Source organism: Lampris incognitus, chromosome 3 (genome assembly GCF_029633865.1).
Source record: "Lampris incognitus isolate fLamInc1 chromosome 3, fLamInc1.hap2, whole genome shotgun sequence".
NCBI classification, from domain to species: domain Eukaryota; kingdom Metazoa; phylum Chordata; class Actinopteri; order Lampriformes; family Lampridae; genus Lampris; species Lampris incognitus.
This window is the reverse complement of record NC_079213.1, coordinates 105,842,002-105,857,904: the sequence shown is the minus strand read 5'-3', so window position 1 is coordinate 105,857,904 and position 15,903 is coordinate 105,842,002.

The window sequence follows — 15,903 nt, the reverse complement described above, 5'->3', positions numbered from 1 at the left end:
CAAAGTGCATTTCCTTTTGCTCCCATACACCTTCTTCTACAGTTGGTCAGCAACGCCTCATCATGCGTTGTGTACTTGTGTCATGTAGTAACATCTTCGAACGAACACAACAACTATACTGATGGCCACGATCGGGAGTACAAGCACCGCGGACTTGCACTCGTTTTGATATTTAACGGGCTGATATCTGACGTGGTTGTAACAGCAGTCACATAATACACTGTTGAACTGTACTGTCCACACGTGACAACATGTTGTCGTTCCACATGTTTTGGGAAGGGTGAATAAGCTGTGTACTGACAGGTTGCCTGAGACTGCCCAGCTATATGTCCTACCTCATGTTTTGGCCTCTATGTATTACAGCTTTATCCTGTAACAGTGTATGGGACTTAATAACATGGAACCCAGTGTTCCTTTGTGATTGGGTGAGCTGGTTTACGGCTTCTGTTATTTTCATTTCGGGCAGCAATTGAAATTTTATATGACATGCAAAACGCTCCTGCTCCCCAGCATTTATGGACAAAACATTTTAGTATGACGAGTGAGACAAGTGAGAGATTTGTGTGTGTGTGTGCGTGTGTGCGTGTATGTCAGCTTGATTAACGAGGGGATGCTGATGTAATTTTGTTTTGCAAACAAGACGAGTTTGTATTGCTCATTTCACATTCACGGGAAGTAACGATTGCCGATACACTAAAACAGGAGTATGTCATTTGCTGTCCTTCCAACAGGGGTTCTTTGAGCCAAGGTTCAGGATATAGAAAACCAACTCACCAAAGCAAGACATCCAGACATCCTCTTCCTCATCTGGGTTGCAGGGGGGCTATGTTCAGACTGCACCTTCGTTTTCTTTCCTCAAATACGGCACAGGAAGGTTCATCGTAGAGGTGTTTCGACAACAGGAAAACACATGAAAACACATCTACAGTTCTAATTTTGGCCATTTTCAGTTATGTCTCTAGATCCAAAAGTTGGCCTTGCGACCCAGTGTGAATAGTAAAGTCAGGATTCGTGTTGATGTTATGTTCCCCTCCATGGCACAGGTCATTATCGTCACTACTTTGTATAGACGGGAGGGGTTTGACCAGACTGGAAAAAAGGTGGAGGACAGCGATGGTTGAAGACAGTGAGAAGTCAGCAGGGCCATTGATAATAATGTCTATTTCAGGTGGTGCTTTATTTAAGCAAAGCCCGAGGGCACATAAAACAATCGGCTAGCATTGAGTACTGTGAGCCGGTCCTGACCTGGAACTGGTTCCACTTTCCAACAGCTGGGATTTGTGAGCTTCAAAGCTTCTTCTCAAATCTGGAAGAAGTTTCAGTTGTATTAACAAAACAAGTGAAAACATTGAGCATGTAAAAAGTCTATAAAAAGTTTTAGTCACTTTCTGACCTAATATTTTTATGGCTGGTTATGTTATGTGTCAACACAGCATGTAAAGTGTTTACTAAACACTTCACCGGAGCCAACACTATAAACCCAGTGGTTCAGTTCTTCAATTGTTTTTTTTTACCAGTGTACCCATATCTATCTATCGATCGATCTATCTATCTATCTATTTTTTGGGGGGGGGATCCCCCCCCCTTTTCCTCCCCAGTTGTACTTGGCCAATTACCCCACTCTTCCAAGCCGTCGCGGTCGCTGCTCCACCCCCTCTGCCAATCCGGGGAGGGCTGCAGACTACCACATGCCTCCTCCAATACATGTGGAGTCGCCAGCTGCTACTTTTCATCCGACAGTGAGGAGTTTCACCAGGGGGACATAGCACGTGCAAATATCATGATATTCCCCCCAGCTCCCCCTCCCCCCTGAACAGGCGCCCCGACCAACCAGAGGAGGCGCTAGTGCACTGACCAGGACGCCTACCCACAGCCAACTTCCCACCTGCAGACACAGCCAATTGTGCCTGTAGGGACACCTGATCAAGCCAGAGGTAACACAAGAGATTTGAACCGGCGATCCCCGTGTTGGTAGACAACAGAGTAGACCACCACACCACCCGGACACCACCCAAAATATTTTTTCCCAAGCACAAAACATTTTGGGATGAAAATGTATGTGTGTGTTATTTGGCGGTGTAAACATGAACTAGAAAAGTGTAGGCCAACTTCTCAAATTTTTTGAGAATTGGGGCCACGTGCTTCACTAGTAATTTTTGTCATTTCGGGTGGCAGGGAGGCAACTACAGTGACCAGACCCTTTTACAGGAGGGTTTTTCTTCTTCTTCTCTTCATTTCAATTTGGATCATTGCAAAAAAAGAGGTCTTGCATATAAAAAATGGATCCAAAGGGCAGTAGCTGCTCCAAAGCTTGCTTTCCCATATCAGCCAGTTTCTCCTTCACACACATTCACAGACCTGTGAGAGGGGCTCTCTCAAACATCATGATCATGCTCCCATGATTCCTCCAAAAAAAAAAAAAATTCAAGCCTGCCAGGGCGCTTGCTTTTCCTCCTTTCAGATGAACAATAGGGGTTTCTCCATTTTTCCGTGGGAGAAGTTGGCCAAATGTCCCTCCATTTTTGATTTAACCGGAGAATAATACCACCTACTTTGTCACGCAGCATTCAGAGAAGCACTTTGCAAGTCATCAAGTAGTCCTCAAACCAGGTGGCATGTGGAGATCTGCGGTGTGACAGAAAGGTGCACACTTAAGATTGTAATTCAAACAGCCTGTGGAGTATTTTCCTTCTGTTTGTTGTAACACTTGTGTTCAGCGCCCACGTTTTCATGAAAGCTGCTAGACAGTCGTGTGTGAAGTGGCCTTGACTTAATGAGGAGATTGCCTTGACAAAATCATTAAAACTTAAATACAGCACTTAAGTGCCTCTCTGTATGATGCTGTGATTCTACTGCATGTCAGGGTCTCCTCTCTAAGGATCTTTACACACCAGTGTCTTTATTTATGTATTTATTTATTGTATAATTGATTTGCACATCAGTATATTTATTTGCGCTTGTCTTGCTACGTAATTTTGTATGCAGAACAAAAAATTGTGCTCTGTCAAAAAGCCGCATAATGGTATTCGGATCCAGGTTGATTTTTCAGACTTACAGTGAATAAAGACATTAACCAATCACAGTCATGGTTGGGCAAGAGCGAGAGACTTTTGAATTTGACTCCAGCAATGAGAAGACTGATGTCATGGGTGAAAGTAAAGCTATACCTGTAATTCACACAAAGCTATGATATAGCTTAGCTCTAATGTGAAATTAGCACAGTTGTGCCACTGCCTAAAGTTGTGAAAAACATATATATTAGAAAGCTCTAATATAAAACACTGCTAGATAATGCTCTGGGTCTTTAGCTGGCGGTAGACCCAAGGGGTCAAGAGGTGCCTAAGCCAGAGCATCTCCTTTAATTTACTGTTAATAACTTTTAAAGAGGCCATATCATGAATTTGGGTTTTTCCCTTTCCTTTATTGTGTTATATAGCAGGGAGGTGCATGTAAAACATCTGCAGAGTAACAAAGCACAAAGTCCACGCCAGAGGGCGGTATTCTCTCCGGCAGAAAACACTGCCTGCAACGCTTCATCCGTAGTGGTAGTGGTAGATGCTAGATCCTGTCGATGCAGAGACCGGAAATGGAGTAGAGAACGGTCAACTGAGCATGCGCGAAATGCTTCTACCGCGCCTCCACACGCCCCCGCGTAGCATCCAGGCGCTAGGATTCTAGGAAGACCCACCCCTACTCTGCGTCTGATTAGCAAACTTTAACCCTAACCCCGCCCTAACCCTAACCTTAACCTACCCAAACAACGGAGGCAACGAATACTTGCGCATGCTCAGTTGACCGTTCTCTGCATCGATGGGAACTAGCCTCTACCATCTGGAGTCCAGCGTTTTCTTCCGTTACTTATTACGTCACTATGTAAAACGTTCCCATGACGCCTGCCTAGCTAGCGGCTGGTAGGCCCACCCTCAAAACGTTAGGTATAGCGGAGGCGGGAGCGCTCCAAAAAAACCTTAGGTTGAACGGAGGTCAGGAAGCGTTTGGTTAGTGTGTATTGCAATGTCGAGAAGACGCTATTTTTATTTTATTTTATTTTTTTCCGGCGCGAAGGCAAATTCCTTCTGTATGGACTAACAAAGGAAGACGAAACGAAGAGTCGGTGGCTAAAATTCCCTATTGCCACTATTCCTCAGCAGTACAACCTCAACCTCTTATTGGGTCCTCTTCGTTGGACCGAGGACTGCTTCCTGAACTGGCCGCATTTCAGTGCTGGGTTTCCGGGTTGTTCTCCTTTCCTGCAGAAGAAAGCGCCAGACAGCAGCTCCTGTTCTCGGGACAGCTACAGCCATATGCCCACGTGTTTGTTTGTTCACGCAACTTCGCAGGGGACTCTTTCCTCGACAAAGCCCAGCATTAAACTGGACTTCCGGCTAGGCTAGCGCCAAAAGGCCGGGCTTTTCCATCTGTAAAGGAGTCAGAAGCGCAAGCTGTAAGTAACATTATATCACGGAAGTGTTTGTCTTGTATTGATAATCGGCCCACATGGCTTGTGACTACAGTTTCTGTGCAGACAGTGGGTGTTAAAGTTAGCTAACCATGAGTTGCAAAAAACAATATAGCCGTGCACCAAGCAGTATTTCAAACCATATCTGCTCAAAATCGTGGCGTTATTTTCACAGCCAGTGTTATATCTTGGTTGATGAACTTAGCACGCATTTATCAATGTTTACTTTCTTTTAATGAAAGTCTTGCAGCATGGAACATTATTACATGTGCATCACTGTCTGGCTAGTCTGAACTGGTCTAGCACTCTGCGGTTATACTGTATCATCTAACTAATGGTAAGGTAGGAGCGCCTTCTAGCGGCTTGGTGGTATAACATGTATATCTAGTTCAAGATACCGCATCAATAAATGTTATATCTTGGTTGATGAACCGAGCACGCATTTATCAATGTTTACTTTCTTTTATTGAACGTCTTGCAGCATGGAACATTATTACATGTGCATCACTGTCTGGCTAGTCTGAACTGGTCTAGCACTCTGCAGTTATACTGTATCATCTAACTAATGGTAAGGTAGGAGCGCCCTCTAGCGGCTTGGTGGTATAACATGTATATCTAGTTCAAGATACCACAGCCAGTGAGGATAAAAGTCTCCATCCCCCAAACACCAAAATTTTTCATGTAACAAGCAATCAACTATAATTTTTATGCTACAAAAAGCAGCCAAAAGCCTGTCAAACTATGGTCTTCTTGGTAAATGTATGTACACCTTCCCCCAAGACAGTTTACTTGAGTAGTATTACAGGCATTTAATGTACCCCAGCATACAAATAACCGACGATGCAGGGGAGATACTGTACAGTCGTTTGGCGACAGCAGAATAAAATTTTACTAGCTACGTAACCTTTGTTGTTTCCTGACAGCAGACATTTTCCACCTCAGTTGGCATTTTAGTGCATTTCCCACAAGTACACCAGTTAACAGGGTCATACATAGAAACATTTTTATATACGGCTTGTGACTGAAAGACTGAGTCCACCGTTAGCCGCTGTCACACAATAAGCAGGTTATGGGTGTAATATTTACCACGTTCGTGCAGTTCACTCTCATATTCAAACGTGTACGGATGATTTGAGAAGTTGCCATTTCCAGTCAAGAAGGATAAATTATGTTACTTAGTAGGTTTATATTTTGCTTATAGAACACAACAAGCACTGGGTGCCGCCCCCCAGCAGGCTTCCGGAAGTTGGCCAATCAGAAGAAAGTGGCCTTTTGGGGGTGGGGCTTAAAGAGAAAATAGCCCAAACAGCCAGTTTCAGACAGAGGATGAACTGGAGGGGGGGGGGCTGCCAAAGGGCCAGTATAAAATAAATAAGGATTTTTTTTAACTGTGACTCATGCAAAGCTACTCTAGTGGAGCTCCAAAATAAAAATATAGAGCCGGAATAAGCATGATATGGCCACTTTAATTTCTCACCACAGAGTTCTGCCAGTGGCATCTTTCTGTCACTTTTTTTAGGCTACGTCTTTGTTAATATTAGATGTAGCTGTAACTGATCATAATCAAACACAATCTCTACCACAATCATATTTATGGTCGAGAGAGGTGTGTTTTGTTAATTCGCTGTTTGCTTTAATTGAGGGTGGCGTTTAGGCATCTGTGCTCGAGGGCCTGTTGTCTCATTATCCATCTGTGATAGCTGCTGCTGCTACATCTCATTCCGAGACTCCTTTAGAATTAAAACAGAAAAGTAAATGTGTGTTTTTAAGAAATTAGATGCAACTTATGAATGATTATTAAAAAATAAATGCAACTCATTTTAAGATTGAAAATATATTTCTGAGAACTAACGAGTAGCGTTTCACAGTATTTGATAGTAAAGAACTGAGCAGTTGGATTCCTTTAAAGATAAACAATTCCACAGCTAAAACCCGTTTCTCTCTACCCCTTTTTACAGCGACATATTTAGGAATCATACCAAAGTACGTCACAATTGTACAAATATAAACTAAATACCCCTCTGAGTCAAATTTTTAGTCACCATGATACGTTTTTGTCAACTAGATGGTTCGACACTGAACATATGTGAAATGTTGTTAGATAATGATTTATCAGGACCTGTTCCTGGAGAGTAGCCAGCTGTACTGGATTTACTGCCCAGTGAGGAAAGCCACAAATTCTGTCTGTCTAAATATTTGGTTCAGCCTATCTGTCGTATCTCAACCACCCTTGCTAAGCTATAGGTTTTAAACCTTCCTCACTGGAGGTCATATCCCATAAATATGTGCTGCCTGAATAAAATGATGCCTTTGGCCCGCTGTACTTCACTGACTGACTTTTGCTAGTTCAGTGACTCATTTATTTACCTTTGCAGTTCACCTGGTTGGCTGGTGTTCCTTGAGCATGGGAGAAAAACAAAAAACAAACCATATAGTTTGTAAATTTCAACAATTTGAAGTTGTGTTTGTGGACAACCTAAATTTATCTTGCAACAGACGTGTAATTTGTTTTTCTATCGTTTGTAAAATCCGGATTCAACGAAATTCTTAATGGCAATGGCTGGATTCAGTGTGATAAGCGCTTCATTTATTTCCGAGTAAAACGCAAGGGATTCCACTCCATGCTGTCGGGATTAATGAATTTGTCTCGTATCGACAGCATGGTAGCACGCTTGCCTGATGACTCACATCCTGTTGCCTGTTTATAACTACACAACTGCCACCGCTACCAGCAACGCCTCACCACATGTTTGTCACGCAGGGTAAATTTCCTGTCCTGGAGTCTCTAATTGAAATGATGGAGGGGAGGCAAACAGGCATATGATGCAGGGTCACATGGAATATCATTTCTTTCTAAAAGGCCCTGTGTGAGATTCAAAGTCCGTTTTATGTTCCAGTAGTGCAGTGTGTTGGAAGTGGTAATGGGGAAAAAGAGGGTAACAACAGAGCCCTAATATCTAATTGCTGGAAGTTGCCTTTATAGTAAGATAGATAGAGGGAATAGAAGAGATTCGGGGAGAGAAAAGGGAAAAAAGTGTCAATGATCTTATAAATGTTTAAGGCATCCACCATCAAGGTTTATTTTAATGAGCCACATTAACCACAGCCGGGCGTTCTGCATGTGGGTATATTCATATGTCTTTGAAGTTCTCTCTGGTGCTTCATACACATATAGGACTTTATAGCAGTCCGCTCATGACTTATGAAGTCTCTTACACATTACTACTTACTTTATACGTTTTCAGCATGCGCCCTGAGCGTGGAAATAGTTAGAAAGGGCTGGACAGATGATACTCACACACATTCAAGAATCTGATGAGGTAAGAGGAGGTAAGTGAATAGATATTCAGATTAATTCATTAATTTACACATTACAATTAATTACAATTTCATTTAGCAGACGCTTTTATCCGAAGCGATGTTAATCCAACACAAGCAAGGATCTACTAGTCAGGAGGCGACAACGCAAGGAAATGTAAAAAAAAACAAAACAGATTCAAGCGTCCAGGTGGCATAGCGGTCTATTCCGTTGCCTCTGGCTTGGTTGGGCGTCCCTATAGACACAATTGGCCGTGTGTGCGGGTGGGAAGCCAGATGTGGGTATGTGTCCTGGTAGCTGCACTAGCACCTCCTCTGGCCTGTCGGGGCACCTGTTTGGGGGAGAGGGGGAACTGGGGGGAATAGCATGATCCTCCCACATGCTACGTCCCCCTGGTGAAACTCCTCACTGTCAGGTGAAAAGAAGCGGTTGGCGACGCCACATGTATCGGAGGAGACATGTGGTAGTCTGCAGCCCTCCCCGGATCGGCAGAGGGGGTGGAGCAGCGATCAGGACAGCTCGGAAGAGTGGGGTAATTGGCCACGTACAATTGGGGAGAAATTAAAAAAAAAAACCCCAAAAACCTAGGTTCAAGTCCATAGAAGCTTTTTTTTTATACCATCAGGTGTGGAGGTGTTAGAGGAAGAGCTGGGTCTTTCATCATCATCATCATCTTCAGTTGTGTAACCTATGGAGGTCGTAGGAGCACAGCTGATGCCTCAGCAAGTCTCCTTCACCGTTCCCTATCCATCGCAGCTCTCCCCGCCTCCACTACGCTCATCTGTAGCCGTTCTCCGATGTTGTTTACTCAGGTTTTCCTCGGTCTCCCTCTCTTCCTAGTCCCTTCTACCAGGCCTTGCAGGATGTCCTTTGCAAGTGTCCTTTCCATTCAGCAAACGTGCCCAAACCAGTTTAATTTCCTTTTTTGTTTTACCATTGTCAGTAAACTATCATGTTGACCAATAGCTTCCTTAACTCTGTTCAGCATTTCAGTGTTGGCCATGTGTGCTGTGTATGGGATTTGCAGCATTCTTCTATAAGCTAGCTCTAAGTTCAAAGGCTTGTATTTTTTCTCCATAGCTTTTGTTAGGGTCCAGGATTCTGCAGTATTTTTTCTCCATAGCTTTTGTTAGGGTCCAGGATTCTGCGCTGTATAGAAGAATTGCTATTATCATGGCGCGGAGCAGTTGCATTTTTTACTTCATTCCAAGTTTTTTTATCTTCCCAGATCATGTTGAGCTTGGTCATTAGCACTTGTTGTGATGGCGATTCTGCCCCTAATGTCTTTTTCCGATCTTCCATCTTCGTTAATAACAGATCCGAGATAATTGAAAGATGTGACTTCCTCGAGTTTTTCACTGCCAACAATGATTTCTGTGTTCTGCTCTTCAGTGTCTTCAGTCTGTCTCCTCGGGTGATCTTTTGTTGTCATGACTTTGCTGGGTTTTTAGCTTCTTCTTAAAGAGGGAGAGGGACTCAGCGGATCGAATAGAGTTTGGTAACTCATTTCACCACCGGGGAACTACACTCAGTCCGTTATTTGGCTGAATTCAAACTGAGGGTGCACAAATTGTTTCAGAGCGAGGCAGATCCTCATGGAACTGGGTCTGCCTCACTCTGTAAGCCAGAACTCTGCGGAACTAGAGAGCTGCATTTATAACAGCTGCATTTCAGCTCTCGGAGGTCGAGATTACTGCACCAGCATTAAAGCTGTTGGTGTGAAACATCAGAATAAGATGAGATAGTGCATGGATCAGCAGGGCCTGTGCCACAAGGCAAGACCACACGTTGGTACCAGTAGGCAACATCTCACAGCATGTAGTCACCTGCTGAATGTGGCTATCAGTAGATATAAAATAGTACAAAAGCGTGACGGATTTTCCACCAGTGTTTTTGAAATTATCGTATATGGTTTTCTAAAGGGTTGCTAGAGCAATCTGGTAGTGGTTTGGGGCATAATCTATAACACAAACGAACATCTTGGAAGCAAACATTGGCTGCACTATCATATTTCAATAAAACAACATCCGACTTCTTGCAGTGCTGAATGGGTCTCTAAGATATCCAAAATGAGGCAGGTGAGTAAAATCACATACATGATGTACACAATGGCAAAAATAAGACCCAGGTTACAGAAAACCAGAATGATGCTTTAAAAACTAAAAATATAATGATATGCACCTGCCTGATAAATAACAATTATAAGTATAATTTGCACTTTTGCACCTTATTATTTCATTTCTCTTATATTCTTCCATCCCTGTGTAGTTTTCGCAACAGCCAGCCTTTCTGGGGTCTGCATGCCACCCCAGGTGAAAATAAAGTATACTTCATTGAATTCAAAGTGTACTGTAAGTCCATAAAGTATGTTTCAAGAGCAACTGTATTGTATATGCACTTACTTAAAATGCACTTACAGTACAAAAAATTCTACTTAATTATACTTTAAAAATATACTTTTAAGTTCTTACATATTTAAAATGTACTTGATTGTACTTGCAGGATTGAATGCAGGATTTGGTCTGCAACACATTTTTCAAGGGGTTTGGATAAAAAAAAGAAAGTTTGCAAATTGGTCTGTGATTCTCTACCCTTGCTGGATCGAGAGAGGGTTTTTTTTTAGGAGGGGCTGAACACAGGCAATTTTAAAATAGTCGGGTATGGACCTGGATGTGAGCGAGCAGTTGATGATAGAGAGCAGGCTGGGACCTAAGCCAGGGAGGAAGGATTTTAAACATTTTGTTGGAACTATATCACAGGGACTGGAGGAGAGACACATAAGGGCTACAGTATTTATGAGGAACTGCAGAGAAACGGGAGCAAATTTTGACATTAAAATGTGACACCCCCCCCCCCCCCCCACACACACACACACACGCACACACACACACACATTTTCCATTCAATGGACTTGGGCGCTGTGCAAAAGTATCATAATGACAGGCAAAACACTGGTTTTTCTGTCTGTGTATATCTCTCCGCTGCTAATCTCCCATACTACTGGGCCTGTGAGCAGTTATAACTGTTTGGCCAAGGACCTGTCATGGTTGCGGTGTTTCAAAACCTTTGAAAAACATGTGGTATACTGCAACTGTGTGGTAACTCCTCAGCTGGTTTGTCGCCTAAGTCCGAGCACCAGAGAAGGAGAGATACCCCTGGTGAGGATCTGCACTCTACTGAGAGCACTCTTCTTTTTTAAATCATGTACCCTGGATAGTTTTATCTAAAAGCTTTTCATTGTAGTGTGTGTGAGGTTTAGAATATCAAGTTTAGAGAAGCATCTTAATGAAGGTAATGTTTTTTGTGTCACAAACCAGGCACCAAAGTGCAGATGTTATTCAGCTTTACTGGCACCAGCATCTTGTTGGTATTTATAAGTGATGTAGATGAAACTGTACCAACAGCATGTATGAGCCAGTATATTTACTTACAAATTAAAATTAAGTAACAGAACTGATGGAAAGCATTGGTATACTACGGTATTTGGTCATTTGTTTCATAGCCCATTGACTAGCACTTGGCTTGCTGCCACAGCTTAAAGGAAGCTAGTGAAAACTCTGAAAAGGGGTTATTGGGTGCCCCAAAAAAGTATATTTAACATGTACTAGTTACTAACACAGAGCATACTTAGCATTGTGCGTTGCTTTAATTTTAATCACTTTTTTTTTTTTTTGCCCCTTTTGTCCAATTACCCCAATCTTCCGAGCCGTCCCGGTTGCTGCTCCACCCCCTCTGCTGATCCGGGGGAGGGCTGCAGACTACCACATGTTTCCTTCGATACATGTGGAGTCACCAGCCGCTTCTTTTTACCTGACAGTGAGGAGTTTCACCAGGGGGACGTAGCGCGTGGGGGGATCACAAAGAATTAGTGCAACTTCAGTATATGTTTCACCCACACTCAGGCAATCCTGTTTAAATCAGAAAGTCTCGTGTTTCTCTTCAAGCAATGTTGGACTGAAGTATCTTATATCAATTGTAAACCTTCAGTGTACAGCCAGAAGCTTTGAACACGGCAGCTTTGAAACAAACCGTGTCGATGCAGATGAATAGCAACCGGTGAGACGAGCCTTTCACTGCCATGACAGGAGACATAAAAAAGGAGGTGGAAATGAGAAGAAAGATGGAAAAACAGCCACAGCTTAAACAAAGAAGAGACCACTTCATCTAGGCCATCATCTGATTTCCAACTTGAAAGCTAAAGCCAGACTTTACTTGTCTGCTGTAATAATCTAACCCCCAACACTTTTTTTTTTTTTTTTTTTTTTTACAAATTTTGCAAAATTATAACACTTATACTTTGTGATTGCCCCCTCACTCTTACTGTGCCTTACAATAGCTGGAAGGGAGGGAAAATTGATTTTTTAGATGACGAAAAAGACATTCTTACTTCAAATAAAACCTTTCTCCTGAACAATTGGCTTATGCCTTAATTGCAGAGAGGGTCGTCGTTTCATGAGTGATGTGCAGCAGAGATCTGTATTCGGTCTGTACGCTTTCCATTGCATTTTGCCGTGAGACAAAGTGGAAACCAGCGGCAAAGGGAGAATGGTACAGATAAGTCATCAAAAGGACAAGGGATTTCTTTTTCTTATTCCCTCCGTCTGTATTTAAAAAAAAAAATCCAATCTAGTTATCTGTCCTTTTCTCTGTCTATCGTCCATTTTCTTCTGTCTTTCTCTCTGCGTCATTCTTTTGTGTGAGAGTCAGCATTTCTTTTATTATTTTTTTTAGTTAAATGCGGATGCAAGGTTGAAAAAAAAATCACGGTAAAATGATTTGGTCGTGTTCTGTTAGCATTTCCATAAAATTAATTCATTCATCATCAGCCGCTTCTATGGGGTAGGGTCACGGTGGCAGCAAGCTAAATAGGGCGACACGTCCCTCTCCCCAGCAACGCCCTCCAGCTCCTCCTAGAGGATCCCAAGGCGTTCCCAGGCCAGATTGGACATGTAGTCCCTCCAGTGAGTTCTGGGTCTACCCTGGGGTCTCCTCCCAGTTGGCTGTGCCCAGTAAACCTCTTAAGGAAGGCGCCCAGGGGGCATCCTAATCAGATGCCCAAACCACCTCAACTGGCTCCTTTCGACGCGAAGGAGCAGCGGCTCTACTCCAAGCTCAGACTCGGGACATTTCCATAAGTTTTTTTTTTGGATAAATAACTTCTTTGCTTTGAAAGGCTACTCCACTGATCTTTTAACCAGATCCAGATAGTAGAACTTTTAGAGAACAAGAGGACCTCCCAACCCATTCAACACAAGCCTCTGAACATGCATACCGTGTTCCTGTTCTGTGATGGCCTGGCGGCCTGTCCAGGGTGTCTCCCCGCCTGCCGCCCAATGACTGCTGGGATAGGCTGCAACATCCCCGCGACCCTGAGAGCAGGATAAGCGGTTTGGATAATGGATGGATGGATGGATGGAGAACAAGAGAACCTCCCAGCCCATTCAGCACAAGACTCTGAACATGCATACCGTATTTCCTGGACTATAAGTCGCCACTTTTCTTTTTTTTTATTACTCCTCCGGCCTGTCCTGCGATTTATATTCCAAAACCATTTATACAATGTAATTTTGTCGGACGAATACACTGCATTTCAAATACAGCCCCTAGATGGCACTGTTTATTCTTGACTCAATTGAAAATACTTTACCGCCATATAAATGCCATATAAACAGCTAAGCGACTTGTTTCTTTTTTCCTCGCAGCAATGCGGTTTTTGCTGAGTGCGGCTCACAAGTCAGTGTAAATGCTTCGCTCAGCGAGTGACTGAAGACAATCTCCCAGCATTCGTTGCTAAAACAGGGTGGACAAAATTAAGAGTTTGAAAAAATATTGCAGAACCAAGCCAAAGTCTTCAGGGTGGCCCTTCATATTGGGGCGGTGACATGAAGAAGTTGTGTGCTTGTAAACACTGTCGTACCAGCAACATGTGCATTATAGGATCGCTCAGCTGCAGTCACCGAGTAAAACTCCTTCAAAGTTTATTGATGTTTGTCGTGTTTACGGCAAAACATATTCATCGGTTGAAAACAAACAAAATCAGATAATCTAAAGTTGCTCGGGGCAGCCATTGTCAGTGTTTTAAAAAGCTCTCTGTGTTACAAAGCGATTTGCTGTATCTCTACTTTGTTTCACTACGGAGGAGTGTGGGGGGAGGCATCATTTCCGTTGAGGTGTGTCCTAGATTCCAAAGCAGTAGTTGTAGGTTTGTTAATGGCCGTTCTCGCCACTGTTGTAGCAGCTAGCTTGCATTTAGAAGTCTCCACAGATTGGTAGGCGGAGATATCCGATGTGACTTGTAGTCCGGAACTTGTAGTCCAGTTATTAAAATGTATCCATTTATAACTCTAGCTGTAAACTGTAGCGTGGATTAATTGAAGAAGCGTTGAATGGTGAAGGAGTGTGTTTGTATTTTGTATGAGAAAAAGTGACAGGGTAGAAAAGCTAGAGTGTGAGAGGGACTGTGACAGGTAAGAGGTTGGAGGCAAAACCAACTCAGCACTCTTTTTATTGTCATCTTTCTGTCTCCCGCCCCCCCCCCCCCCCCATGTGTCTGGAAGTGGGCTTATTCTGCCATTTTAACTGGTCCGTAGTTCTTTCTATGCCAAAGACTGGACAGCGTGATATTTTGTTATCAAGGGGCCCTATCAGGTCCATTATCTTTTTCATAATAAGATTCTCAAGTGTAGGTTGCCTCATTCCTGATAGAATAAAAATACTCCTATTTAAAAACTTCATCTTCAGGTAACCCTGCATATCTCGTGTAAATCGTGAGGCATCGTTTACTTAAAACACATGAAACATGCAGCTTGAGAAAGTTGTTGTGTTGACACAGTGCCGGTTATATTCACTGGCCTGTGCTGCAGACAAAACTGTTTAGTAACATTTGCTCTTGGACTTGCCTCTAATGACTACTGTCTGGTTGGGCTTTCCCCAGGGAAAATGATACAGCATACAGCCTTTTATACAGTTGTGTTCAAAATAATAGCAGTCCAACATCACTAACCAGATCAATCACTGCTTTTGGTAGAAATTATATTTCTACATGGCAAATAACTTACTAGTAGGTCCAGTAGAGTAATAGAAAACCAACAGACCCAACAGTCATGACATGCATGCTGCTGATTCTGTGTAATTGAATCATTAATTGAAAGGGGCGTGTTCAAAATAATAGCAGTGTGGAGTTCAATCAGGGAGGTCATTCAGCTGTGAAAAAACAGGTGTCAAACGGGTGGCCCTTATTTAAGGACAAAGGCAGCAAATGTTGTACGTGCTGGTTCTAGTGCATTTCTCTCTGAAAATCTGAGTAAAATGGGTCGTTCCAGACATTGTTCAGAAGAACAGCGTACTTTAATTAAAAAGTTGATTGGAGAGCGGAAAACATATAAAGAAGTGCAGAAAATGATAGGCTGCTCAGCTAAAATGATCTCACATGCTTTAAAATAGCAACCAAAACCTGAAAGACGTGGAAGAAAACAGAAAACTACCATTTGAATGGACCGAAGAATAGCCAAAATGGCAAAGACTCAGCCAGCGATCAGCTCCAGGGAGATCAAAGAAGGTCTAAAGTTACCTGTGAGTGATGTCACAGTTAGAGGACACCTATGTGAAGCCAAGCTTTCGGCAAGAAGACCCCGCAAAGTCCCACTGTTGAAAAAACGACATGTGCTGAAGAGGTTACAATTTGCCAAAGAACACATTGACTGGCCTAAAGAGAAATGGCGCAACATTTTGTGGACTGATGAAAGCAAGATTGTTCTTTTTTGGGTCTAGGGGCCGCAGACAGTTTGTCAGACGACCCCCAAACACTGAATTCAAGCCACAGTACACCGTGAAGACCAGTGTTGTAGTCGAGTCACTAAACCTCGAGTCCGAGTCGAGTCTCGAGTCCCCAGTGTTCGAGTCCGAGTCGAGTCCCCATTACCTGAGTCCGAGTCGAGTCCCTATTACCCTAGTCCGAGTCCGAGTCATCAAGGTTGAATCTGAGTCGAGTTCCAAGATGGCTCCAATGATCCACCCGGGCACAGTCAAAGATCTGATATACAAATAAAAAAGGTCTACATTAAACAAAAATGACACAGCTGTCACCATTTCAAAGGGAGTTTATTTACTTTGTGACATGATAGCC